The sequence below is a fragment of the Macaca mulatta genome, chromosome 14 (assembly GCF_049350105.2).
Source record: "Macaca mulatta isolate MMU2019108-1 chromosome 14, T2T-MMU8v2.0, whole genome shotgun sequence".
In the NCBI taxonomy this organism is placed as follows: Eukaryota; Metazoa; Chordata; class Mammalia; order Primates; family Cercopithecidae; genus Macaca; species Macaca mulatta.
The window spans coordinates 130,292,553-130,305,384 of NC_133419.1; the positions used below are offsets into that span (position 1 = coordinate 130,292,553).

Below are 12,832 nucleotides of genomic sequence, written 5' to 3' on the forward strand. Positions count from 1 at the left end.
TTACTCCAAATACTTTTTCTAGTTCTCTCAGGCATATGCGTTTCTCTAATACTGGAACTGATGGGCATTAGAGTATGCATGTTTTGAACTTTCTTGATAATACTGTTTCCAAACTAGTCATACGAATTTATATCTGTACCAGTCATCTATGAAAGTCCCTACTGTTCAACATCCCACTTTAATTGAGGTGTACAGTATTCTGGCACTGTGGCTGAAATTTGCATTTCCTTGATTATCAACATGGTTGAACACCTTTTCATGTTTATTAGACATTTGGATTTTTCCTTTTCTGAAGTGCCTGTTCAAGACTTTTGCCCATTATTCTATCTATTAGTGCCTGTAGCATCTTGTTTAAGAAATGCTCCTCTATACTGAGGTCATGAGTATCTTCTCCTGTGTTAATTCTAAAAGTGTTATTGTTTTGCCTGCCTTTCTGCCATGCCTCCAGGTCACAAATCAAGTGTCTGGCTATGCAGGATACTGTGTCTGGACTCCATATGCTGTTCTATTGGTCTATCATTATTAGCCTATCCAATGCCAATATTACACTATCTTTTGTTTTTGTTTTTGTTTTTGAGACGGAATCTCGCTCTGTCGCCCAGGCTGGAGTGCAGCAGTGCAATCTCGGCTTACTGCAAGCTCTGCCTCGCGAGTTCAGGCCATTCTCCTGCCTCAGCCTCCCGAATAGCTAGGACTACAGGCGCCCCCCCACCACGCCTGGCTAATTTTTTGTATTTTTAGTAGAGATGGGGTTTCACTGTGTTAGCCAGGATGGTCTTGATCTCCTGACCTTGTGATTGGCCCGCCTCGGCCTCCCAAAGTGCTAGGATTACAGGCATGAGCCACCGCGCCTGGCCCAACACTATCTTAATTATTATATCTCTTCTTGAGATAGAGAAGTTTTCCTAACTTTTCTTTTTCAAAAGTGTTTTGCCTTTTCTTGGGCCTTAGCAAATGTTTTAGAATCAGCTTGTCTTAACTTTTTTAAATGTGGGATTACATTAGATCTATAAATCAGTTTCCCGAAAATTGACACATTTACAATATTGAATCTTCCACTCCTTGAGCCATTGTGCTCTTTATTTATTTAGGTTTTATTTAAAGCCACTCAGTAAAGTTTTAGAATTTTCTATATCTGTCATAGTTTATAACTATTTAAAATCATGAATCTGAAAAATATTTTTTAAATGACGTATGACATAATTTTTTGGTGAGATACCTAGAGCTTGGGATAAGTATATGTAAGTATCAAAATAAACTGGGGCTGGGTGCAGTGGCTCACACCTGTAATCCCAGCACTTTGGGAGGCCAAGGTGGGTGGTCAGGAGTTCGAGACCAGCCTGGTCTCGAGACCTGAGGTCAGGAGTTCAAGACCAGCCTGGCCAACATAGTAAAACCCCGTCTCTACTAAAAAAATACAAAAATTAGCCGGGCGTGGTGGTGGGCGCCTGTAATCCCAGCTACTCAGGAGGCTGGAGCAGGGAGAATTGCTTGAACCCAGAAGGCAGAGGTTGCAGTAAGCCAAGATCGCACCACTGCACTCAAGCCTGGGTGACAAAGCACAACTCTGCCTCAAAAAAAAAAAAAAAAAGAAAGAGAAAAAAAAGAATATAAACTGGTGATGGTGGTTTGCACCTGTAACCCCAGCTACTTGGTTGGCTGAGACGGGAGGGTGGCTTGAACCCAGGAGTTGGAGACTAGCCTGGGCAACACAGTGAGACACTATCTCTAAAAAAAATTTAAAAATATTAAAAAGTTAATATAAACTTTCTCTTTTTTTGAGACAGAGTCTCACTCTGATGCCCAGGCTGGAGTGCAGTGGCGCAATCTCAGCTCACTGCAATCTCCACCTCCCGGGTTCACGCCATTCTCCTGCCTCAGCCTCTCGAATAGCTGGGACCACAGGCGCCCTCCACCACACCCGGCTAAATTTTTTTTTTTTTTTGTATTTTCAGTAGAGAGGGGTTTCACCGCGTTAGCCAGGATGGTCTCGATCTCCTGACCTCGTGATCCGCCCGCCTCGGCCTCCCAAAGTGCTGGAATTACAGGCGTAAGCCACTGCGTCCAGCCAACATAAATTTTCTTAAAATGTTTAAATGAAACAAAGTTCATCAAAGTCCAATTACTATGACACAATTTCATTTTAATTCTAGAATTACTGTTTTGTAGTAATGTAGTATCTCACTTCCACAGTACTTGAGAGAACTTGCATGTCACATAAAGTGGTGTCCAAACATTACCATGCATGGGTCCTTATATTTACCAAGTGATTAAGTACTTACACAGTCCAGCATAATTTTCAATTCATCAACTTCAAGGGAAAAAGAATGAAGGAGAAAATGAATACATGATGGAAGAGACTGAAACCTTATTAATATACATGCCCCTGCCTGGGGCTGAGGATCCAGACCCTTTACTCCCATGCGCTCTGACCCCTCTCTCATACTTGCTTAACTCCCTGACCCTCTACCTACTTTCTCTCCTTTGCAAAAGTGGACACGGTTCTGTCAATAGTCTGTGTTAAGGACTAAATGTAAACAAGTGTCTTGGAGAGGACAGTTAAAAAGTCAAATAAAGAGCAATAATTAGTTACAGGAGTGACAGCTAGTCCCTATTAGAAGGACATTCTATTAAGACTGCCTGTAATCATGGTTTGTGGAAAGACTGAAAATAACCCCCAATAACTTTACCTCAAAATCTTCAAGCAATTCTAAGAAAATAGTAGAATTTGCATACAAAAATAAGAATCTTGACAAAAAAGGGGGGGAGGGGGCGGGGGCGGTAGCGCATGCCTGTAACTCCAGCACTTTGGGAGGCTGAGGCAGGCAGATCAGCTGAGGTCAGGAGTTCAAGATCAGCCTGGCCAACATGGTGAAACCCCGTCACTACTAAAAATACAAAAATTAGCCAGGTGTGGTGGTAGGCTCCTGTAATCCCAGCTACTTGGGAGGCTGAGGCAGGAGAATCGCTGGAATCCAGGAGGCAGAAGTTGCTGTGAGCCGAGATCACGCCACTGCACTCCAGCCTGGGTAACATAGCGGGCCTCTGTCTCAAAAACAAAAAAAAGAAAAAGAAAAAAAGCCAAAAAAAAAAGGGAGGAAAACTTTACAAACAACTTCAAGTATTTTAATTCACTCAGTTATCCCTCAAAACATTTTAGAATCCAGTAAGTAAAAGGCACTCCTTTATACTGCATTCTATATGAGGGGGCTAAAAATCACCTGTAGCTTCCAGAAATTTAAAATCTGGGAAGCAAGAAATAAGCACAAATAATTGGAGTACAATACAACGTAAGCACTGAATAAATGTTACTGTTACTATAAAGCAGTACAAAATCCTGCAGGACCTTCAGAGACAAAAAGGATTACTTTCAAAAGAGATAGTCTCGACACTTCAACAAGGGCGGTGTGGGTTCAGCTTGCTCTGGTACAGGGGATGGCCAGCCACAGCCCGCAGGCAGCAGACATGTTTTTGTGCAGCCTGTGAGCTAAGAATGGTTGTTACATTTTAAAATATTTGAAAAGTCTCAAAAGAAGAATAATATTTCCTGACACAGGAAAGTTATATTAATTGAAATTTAAGGTCCAAAATAGTTTCTTGGAACACAGCCATGCTTTCAGATGCCACAGCAGAGGGGAACTGTTTCGACAGAGACCATATGGCCCACAAAGCCAAAAACATTTACTACCCGGTCCTTTAAAAACAGTTTTGCAGTCACTGCTCGAGAAGGATGGACAGGATTCTGGCGGGCAGAACTAGGAGAGGAGAGGAAGGAGAGCAGAGAGGAAGAAACATTCCACTTGGGAAACGAAGGCATGACAGCACAGAGAGAAAATCCCGAATATTTAAGGAACAGTGGGAGGACCAGTTTGGCTGAAGTGGGGGTTCCAAAAGAGATAAACAATTTTTGAACCATTTAGAACTGTGTGCTTTGTTATTGAGCCATTTGTACAACTGTGGTGAGTGATCAACAGGCATCCTTACTCAGAGTCTATGAGGTTGATGACTGTTATTATCCCTAGTAATAATTAAGAAACTAGTTGAAAGATTTGATAAGCAAACCAAGGCTTACAGAAGTAACTTGCCCAAGATCACAGCCAGCAAGCCGAGCACAGCAGCGAACCTCTTTGCCCAAGGCCACGCTGTGAGTACTACGCCCCAGCAAACCTCCGTACAGGGTAGTACAGGGAGAGGCATCCACAAAGGCAGGTTAGGGCAAAACTGTCAACGTTTGCAAACATGGAAGTAAAAAAATAGGGATTTTATGTGTAGGTTATGTTTCTCCAACTGTATTTAAAAGGACAATTCTCCCGGCTGGGTGCAGTGGCTCACACCGGTAATCCCTGCACTTTGGGAGGCAGAGATGGGTGGATCGCTTGAGCCACAGGAGTTCCAGACCAGCCTGGGCAACGTGGCAAGAGTCTGTCTCTACAAAAAACACAAAAATTAGCCAGGCATGGCGGTGCACACCTGTACTCCCAGCTACTCAGGAGGCCAAGGTGGGAGGATCACTTGAGCCTGGGAGGTCAAGGCTGCAGTGAGCTATGATGGTGCCACCGCACTCCAGCATGGGTGACCGAATGAGGGCCTGTCTCAAAAAAGAAAAGAAAAAAAAAAAAAAGACAGTTCTTTCAGGAGCTGGTCCAAACGGTTTCTTCCACCTTTAGAATCAAAGTATTGTGGTTTTTTTCTAAATCACAGGAGAAAAAAATATATACTCAATGTTTCCAATTTCAGGTTTCTCTTAAACATCTGAAAAATGGTAAATTATAAAAATCAATGTATAAGTAACACACCAAGTTTGGGAAAATTTAGCTGATTATGCTTAGTTCAACTTTTTTTTAATGGATTATGTGCTTACTGATGTCATTTTATTATTTTAAGTTCAAATGATCCATTGAACACATTAATTCAGTAACAGTTAACTCAATTATCTGGAAGTGGTTTTGAGATTAAGATATTCTTCAAAATAATAATCATGCTTTTGTGAGAGCTATCATAAGCACTAAAAAAACAGACATCTATATATTAGCAGTATCTATTCATTCAAATTATAGAAACCAAAAAACAATACCATCTTAATGCCATCTGGGAACACCCTCCCCCCAGCTGACCAAGGCTGCACTGTTCAAAGAAATATGCAAGCCACATACATAATTTAAAATGTTCTAGTATATACATGGTTTAAAAGTAGAAACAGGTGAAATTAATTATAATAGTATATTGTATTTTACCCAGTCTATCCAACATATTGTCATTTCAACATTTAATCAATATTTTATAAATCGAAAGATTTTATTCTTTTCTACTAAATCTCAAAATCTGAGTGTACATATTTCACACTTCACAGCACTAGCCATATTTCAAGTGCTCAAAGCCACAGATGGCTACTGGACAGGACAACACAGGTCTAAGGGATCTGATTTCTAGAAATCACAGCAGGAAAGAAGCTGTGGAGTACAACTTTACCATCAGTGAAAGTGAAGGACGTGGGTTTAAAAAAAAAAAGGGGAGGGGGAGGAGCATTTGTCTCCAATATTCTCATGTTTGCAATAAAGGAGAGTTTAAAAAATGAAGAGCAAACAATAACAGACTATATTACCAGACAGTAACCTTTTAGCAATCTAAGGTTCTAAAAATATTGTGCACTATTGATTTTATAATTGTTTTCACCACATTTTAACTAGTCTTGCTTAACTGTACTTAGGGTTACCCAAACCTTCCCTCTTTCCACTCCACTTCCTCACCCCCTCCCCATTCCCTAAACTGTTTCAAGTTACAGAAGAGCCTACCTTCAGGTGCTTTCTACAACAGAAATTTAAAATCTACATAAGGATGGTCAATGGAAAGGCACAGAAAAATTTTGGAAGGTGGACAGAAATGTCCAGAGTGCTCCACACAAGTCTTGAAATGGGTAATGACTTTTTTTTTTTTTTTTTTTGAGACAGGGTCTCACTCTGGTTGCCCAGGCTGGAGTGCAGTGGCACGATCTCGGCTCACTGCAGCCACGACTTCCTGGGCTCAGGTGATTCTCCCACCTCATCCTCCTGAGTAGCTGAGACTATAGCTGTGGGCCACCACACCTTGGCTAACTTTTTTGTTTTTAGTAGAGGTAGAGTTTTGCTCTGTTGGCCAGACTGTTCTCGAACTCCTGGACTCAAGTAATCTGCCTGCCTTGGCCTCCCAGAGTACTGGGATTACAGGTGTGAGCCACCACACCCGACTGTGTTATAACATTAATAGAAAAGAGGCCAGATATTCTTAAGCAGTGATTCAACTAAACCATGCAAACAGTTTAATGCTAGAACAGGGAAGAGATAAGTGTCACCAATGTGGGCCAAAATAAGTCACAAAAAGCTCCCCTCTCACCCTCCTGCCTCTACCCCATCCACCAGGAGAATTTGAGTGAGATCATTCTCCAAAGAATTGGTTGTAGCAAATGTTTCTTTTTAACCGACTGGCTCTTTCTAGACACCAGACCAAATTCTGCTTCGTTGATCTATTAAAGTACCTATGATAAGTTAAAATAGTAGACAATAAATTCTGCTTGTGAAAAACAAATTGCTGGACTGGGTGTGGCTACACTATCTGGGGTGGGGTGTGATGGGAGAAGACTATGTATTTTAGTGGCAATAGGTCAAAGTACATCAGCGTTCAAGTTTAAAACAAACTGAACAACTCAAACACCGCAACAACAGGATGTTTAACAGTTTCTTTTTACCAGATATAATTACGCGGTTACCAGGTGTTTACCAGTGCTTAAAATGAAAAATTGAGGAAACCAAAATTACAGCTCAGTAGTTCTCAGCCCTTTGATGAATTATGTTTGTTACCCAGAAACCTATCCCTATCAATTAGATTATGCTTTTAAAAAGTTACAAGAAATCAAAATATTATAATTCTTTTAGTTCAGCGGACTTCATGATACCCCCTTCAAATAATGGAAGTAATGAAAGTGCCAAATCATCAGCAAAGTCTTTAGACACCTATTTACGTTTTAAAAACTAGATACTAAAGCAAGATTATGTCGTTTGTACAAACATTTTATACACACACACACAGAAAACTAACTTGAAATACACCAAAGTATGAGGAAGGATTATCTCTGGGTAATTATGGGTTTTGTTTTTTTTTCACTCTGCTTCTTTTTTTTTTTTTTTTTTTTTTTTTTTTTTTTTTTCCGAGACAGTTTCACTCTTGTTGCCCAGGCTGGAGTGCAATGGCCTGATCTCGGCTCACTGCAAACTCCGCCTCCCTGGTTCAAGTGATTCTCCCGCCTCAGCCTCCCCAGTAGCTAGCTGGGATTACAGGCGCCTGCCACCATGTCCGTCTAATTTTTGTATTTTTTAGTAGAGACGGGCTTTCACCATGTTGGCCAGGCTAGTCTCGAACTCCTGGACCTCAGGTGATCTCCCCGCCTCGGCCTCCCAAAGTGCTGGGATTACAGGCATGAGCCACTGCACCCGGCTTAAATTTTATGTTTTCTGCAATGATCACGCATTATTCTTTAAACTAGAAGGAAAAACAAAACAGGCAAGTAGAAACTGAGGTAGTGCCAATCAAGCTGGGATTATTTTGAATTGTGCTACCCTTTATACGTCCATAACCTCTAAGTAAAAACCATTCGGAGCGCCCCTTGAAGACAGGAACCTTGCCTTTTCTAAAATATATACTCAATTACATTCAGATATACAATATATGATGCACACATTAATATGTGGTGGAGCATGCTACAAAACAGAAAAACTAAAAATGGCTTATTTGAAAAAGCAGAACAATCTTGCCTTGAAAAACAAGTAACAGCACAGCAAACAGTGGGAGCTTACGGGGCAGGAGAAGGCACAAGACATTTGTCTTGATCCAAAACAAACAAAAAATGTAAACCTTCCACTAAGCGCCCGTGTTCACTTTTAAATGGTTCATTCTCTGTCAATTTCACCTCAATTTATTATAAAAGGAAACCTAAAGACCGAGCACGGGGGCTCACGCCTGCAATCCCAGCACTCAGGGATGCTGCGGCGGTAGGATTGCTTGAGTTCAGGAGTTCGAAACCATCTTGGGCAACATGATGAAACCCCGTTTCTACAAAAAGTAGAAAAATCAGCCAGGCGTGGTGGTGCCTGCCTGTAGTCCCAGTTACTAGGGAGGCTGAAGCAGGACCTTGAGCCCAGGAGGTCGTGTCTGCAGTGAGCCAAGATCGCGCCACTGCACTCCAGCCGGGGCAACCAGAAAACCTGTCTCCTAAATAAATAAACCTAGCAAAGTTACTTTCTAAAAACCCCATATTGAATAAACACTGTTTAAACGCTGCTTTGCCCCCAACCAATCCTAATTAAAAAAAAAAAAAAAAAAAAAAATCTTGTTTTCTCTATTCTAGAGCAACAAATAAGTAATGCTCATCAAAGTGGAAGCTATTGTGGCGCTGAAATGGGTAGGAAGATACAAAAAAATACAATGTAATAATACACCTTCTTGCCTAACAGCAATGGTGGAGAAACAAAGAACAGGTCAGAAAAAGAGGCCACAAAACAGTCATGAGTGATTCTGCTGTTTTTAATAAAGATTAAGTACTGTTGACTTTAGAGAATTTGGGGTGACGAGCCAGGCAAGATTTTAACCGGCAAAGGAGCAGATTTAGGGCACAGGGCAGAGCTGGGTGCGTCTCATCACACTTCTAATCCTCGATGACAGCACAAAGCCACCCCTCCTTGTGCTTAAGTGTACACGCACATTGATTGAAAATGCACTGAAATCCAACTCATCCACCAAGCAAGGCTAAAGGAGCGCACACAAATTCAACAGCGCTGCGTTCGCGTGGCTGGAGGGCAGACCGTGAATATTCCATTTTACTTAGCAGAGTACCAACACCTAGCTGCACGGCTAAACCTGCTTAAAAACAGCTGGCGAGAGGCTGGAGAGCTGCACACCGTGAGCCCTCTCCCGAGCGCCGACCGGCCTCGCCCTGCCTCCGCGCTGCACCCCGGATGCGGACGGACTGGGGCAGGGCCGCGACCCCGGCCCCGGCCTCCGCCCGGCCGGCCCCGACACCGTGCCACGGGACAGACCCGCAGGGGCCGCCCCACACCCCTGCGGGCCGGCCCCCCGCCCGGGTCCCGGACGCCAGCTTGGGACCGCAGGCCGGGGGCCCAGCCATCGATGGCAGGTGGGCGGCGCGGCCTCCGCAGATAAACCTGGGCGTCCCATCGGACAGGACCTTCCGCCCCACGCGCCCGCAACCAGCCACCCCCAGCCCGGTGCCCAGCCCCTGGCCCCCGGCCCCCGGCCGCCGGTGCTCTGCTCCCGGCCGGCTGAGACCTGCCCGCCGCGCCCGAAGCGCCCGCGCAACCGCCGCCGCCGGAGCGCGCAGGCCGCCCAACCGCCGTCCCGGCCCAACCAACGCGGGCAGGGGAGGAGAGGTGCGCGCGGCCGGCGGAGCGTGCGAGCCACTCGGGGGTCGCAGGGGGAGGCTGCGCGCGGCGAGGGCAGGGGCGAGGAGGCGCCGAGGCCGGCGCTGAACGCGGCGCCAGGAGGGCCTGCTGGAGGGGGCTTTGCCCCTTTCCCCTTGGAAGGTGCAGATGGTTTGACCCCCCACCCCGAGTGAGGTGCCTAGTCCCAGCCCCGGCTGGACTGTACCATCGGGCGGTGCCGCCGGGATTTCTCCCCCCCCACCCGGGTCCGCGGTCGGTTGGCCCCGGCCGGGCTCTGAGACGCGGAAAGAGCTGGGCGCCATTTTGGGTGGGACTAAGCAAAGACGAAACACCCTCCCAGTCTATGGGGTACCCTGGACCCTGGCTTATCTGGTTCCCTTAATCCTTTAGGTACTTACACGACGTTGGGTGAGGGGAGCTGGAAGATCAGCGGGTCCCCGATCCTCTCTCCCTAGGGGTGATAGAAATCAAACCCCCCCGCCACCTCCAGGTGGTTCTTCCCGCCGCAGAGTGGGAGCAGCATAAAAGGCGGGGTCTTATTAGCATAATCTGCCTGGCAACCTGATCTCGACGTTATATGATTGGTTAAACTCTGTAAGCCCCATGCCGTGCCTAGAGACGAGAAATGCTGGGGCGAACTGACAGGCCCAGATTTAGGAGTCATGACGAAGATCCCGAGACGCTTATTCAGTCTGCAGAGAAGCCAAAAGGAGATTCACACAATGGCCCAATGACTGAAGGCCTCTTTATTTCGTGCTCTGCTGTTCATGTAAAACCCAATCGCAGAGCGGGTCTCAGGCGGCGCTCGCCTGCGTTTCTACTCTCAGCCAATCAGAAAACCCGACTCTTCGCTTCAGGGTCAAGCCCCCGCTGCGGCCCGCCTGCCGACTGGGAGGAAGCGTCCAGCGGTGCGTGGGTCTCTCGGACGCCGACGGCCCAGGGTCCCGGGAGGCGCGCGGGGGTGAGGTGACCCTCGCGTCCGCCCGCCCCGCCGCAGGTTGCCTCCGAAGCGGCCTGGCCGCGGAGCGCCGGCGAAAACCGAACTCCCGCCCGGCTCCTGGGCTCGGTGCGGCCGGGTAACGCCTGCCGGGGTCTCGCCCTCAGGACCCCTAGGGAGCGGCCGAGCGCCGCCAATCACCCTGACCCACCGCACCTTGCCAGCGCTGTCACTGCGCCTCTTTTTTTCCCCTCTGCCAATCTGTAAAGGAAGTGATTGTCATTTCAAACATTGAGAAGCATTATTCAACACTGGTTACCCAGTGACTCAGCTCACTCCTTAACCGCAGGCTTCCACATCCTGCTGTCCCTTAAAATTGCCTTCTCAAAGGGCAGCCAAGAGCCCAACTTTGGAGAGATACCCAGCTCCAGCTACCCACTGGCAGGCAATACGCATGGCAGCTAGATGGCAGAGAGACCTTGGACCTTCGGACCTTCAGGGAGCGATTTTCCCTTCCTTGATATCTACCTTGCTACGTTATTTTGAAGATTAAGTGAGCTCTTACTTTACCGAGTAAAGTGCTTTGCTTAGCACACTGTCTGGAACTTAAATGAGAAGTACTGACAATATAACCTACAAAAATCCTAAACTATTGCCTGAGAAAAAGAGGGAGGCAGGACAGCTAAGCAAAAGACGAGAATAGAAAACACCCACAGCGGGAAAAACTAAAATTAACTCAATAGTATTCTCTTTACTGTTTTGTTTTGTTTGTTTTTTAATACGGAGTCTTGCTCTGTCGCCCAGGCTGGAGTGCAGTGGTGAGATCTGGGTTCACTGCAACCTCCGCCTCCCAAGTTCAAGCGATTCTCCTGCCTCAGCCTCCCTAGTAGCTGGAATTACAGGCATGCACCACCACGCCCGGCTAATTTTTGTGTTTTTAGTACAGATAGGGTTTCGCCATGTTGGCCAGGCTGGTCTTGAACTCTAACCTCAAGTGATCCTCCTGCCTTGCCCTCCCAGAGTGCTGAGATTACAGATGTAAGCCACCGCGCCTAGTCTACCATTTTGTTTATTTAAATAGCTGGAAACAACGGGGAAAGAAAAGAGCTTTTTTTTTTTTTTAAACTTCGTGACAGGGTGCGGTGGCTCACGCCTGTAATCTCAGAACTTTGGGAGGCCGAGGCGGGTGGATCGCTTGAGCACAGGAGTTCGAGACCAGCCTAGGCAACATACTGAGACTCTGTCTGTACAAAAAAAAAAAAAAAAATTAGCCAGGCATGGCGGTACACACCTGTGGTTCCAGTTACCTGCAGGCTGTGCAAGAGGGTTGCTTGAGCCCAGGAAGTCAAGGCTGCAGTGAGCTGTGATCGTGCCACTGCACTACAACCTGGGTGACAAAGCAAGTCTGTCTTTAAAAAACAAAACAACAACAAGAAACTTCAGACAGTTAACTACCTTGTAAGCAACTTCACGACTTCACTTTTTTGCAAGCAAAAAAGACTAGGCCGTGTCTTTTTCTTCCTTAAACTACTGTACAGGTAGCACTGGACTTAGATGAGGCCAACCTTAACATAGCTAGTGAGAGACGCTAGTAGCTCTTCTCCGGGTTTATAGACATGGAAGTCAGTTGCCTACCGAAAGATCATAATGGTTGAGAGAGTCACTTGAATGCTGCCTTTTAGTGTTGTGAGTAGATGAACAATGCCACAGGTCGGACAGGTCCTTCTGTGGCCTTGCAAAAGCTGCTACTCCACATACCCCTGGCCTGGGTGAGAACTGCTCCCTTTTAGATTTAACATCATTACATCCTTGCTGATGAACTGAGATGGTCCCAGCTGAGGTCCACTGACCAGAAACAACACCACAGAACTCAAAAGAGAACGCACCATGAGGAATGGGGCTATTCAAACTGGAGAGCCTGACTTACTCTCATGGCTTTAGAGAAATGTTCTAAAACTTCTAAGTACATAAATATGTGCAAGGAGATTCCTCCCCACAGAGTTTTTATACAGAGGATCTGTAGTGAACATCAGGAATTTGCTTTTTATGTGGATTTTTAAATGACTTTTAAAATTTACACTGTAAAATTCACTCATTGGGGTGTACCAGAAGTATTTATTGAATACATACTGTGTGCCACTCACTGTTCTAAACAATAAAGATAGAATAGGGAACAACAGCAACCCAAAAAGGCCCTGCTGTCATGCAGCTTTATTCTAGTGTAGGTAACAAGAAGAAAATTAACTCCAGGTGATAAGTGCTATAAAGAAAGTAAACCAGGAAAACGCAAACAGAGAACGCTGGCAGTTTAAATAGGGTGCCAAATAAGTTTTCTCTAAGATACCAACGTTTGAGCTGAGCCTTGAGTTATGGGGGGAAAAAAAAGCCAGCCATGTTAAGATCTTGGAGAACATTCCAGTCTAAGAGAATGGCAAAAGTAAAGACCATGAGGTGAAAAACAAAAAAA

The 12,832-nt window shown here is 45.6% G+C and overlaps 1 protein-coding gene across 6 annotated transcripts in view; it reads right to left on the reverse strand.

Moving 5' to 3' along the window:
• The window catches only part of PRDM10 (PR/SET domain 10), a 101,011-nt gene extending 91,053 nt beyond the window's left edge, over window positions 1–9,958 (reverse strand). For all 6 annotated transcript variants that reach the window (XR_013404429.1, XR_013404428.1, XR_013404427.1 and 3 more), the window contains exon 1: window positions 9,827–9,958. The gene's annotated coding sequence lies outside the window, so the exon portion shown is untranslated. The remainder of the gene's footprint in view (window positions 1–9,826) is intronic.
• Between the last annotated feature and the right edge of the window lie 2,874 nt (window positions 9,959–12,832).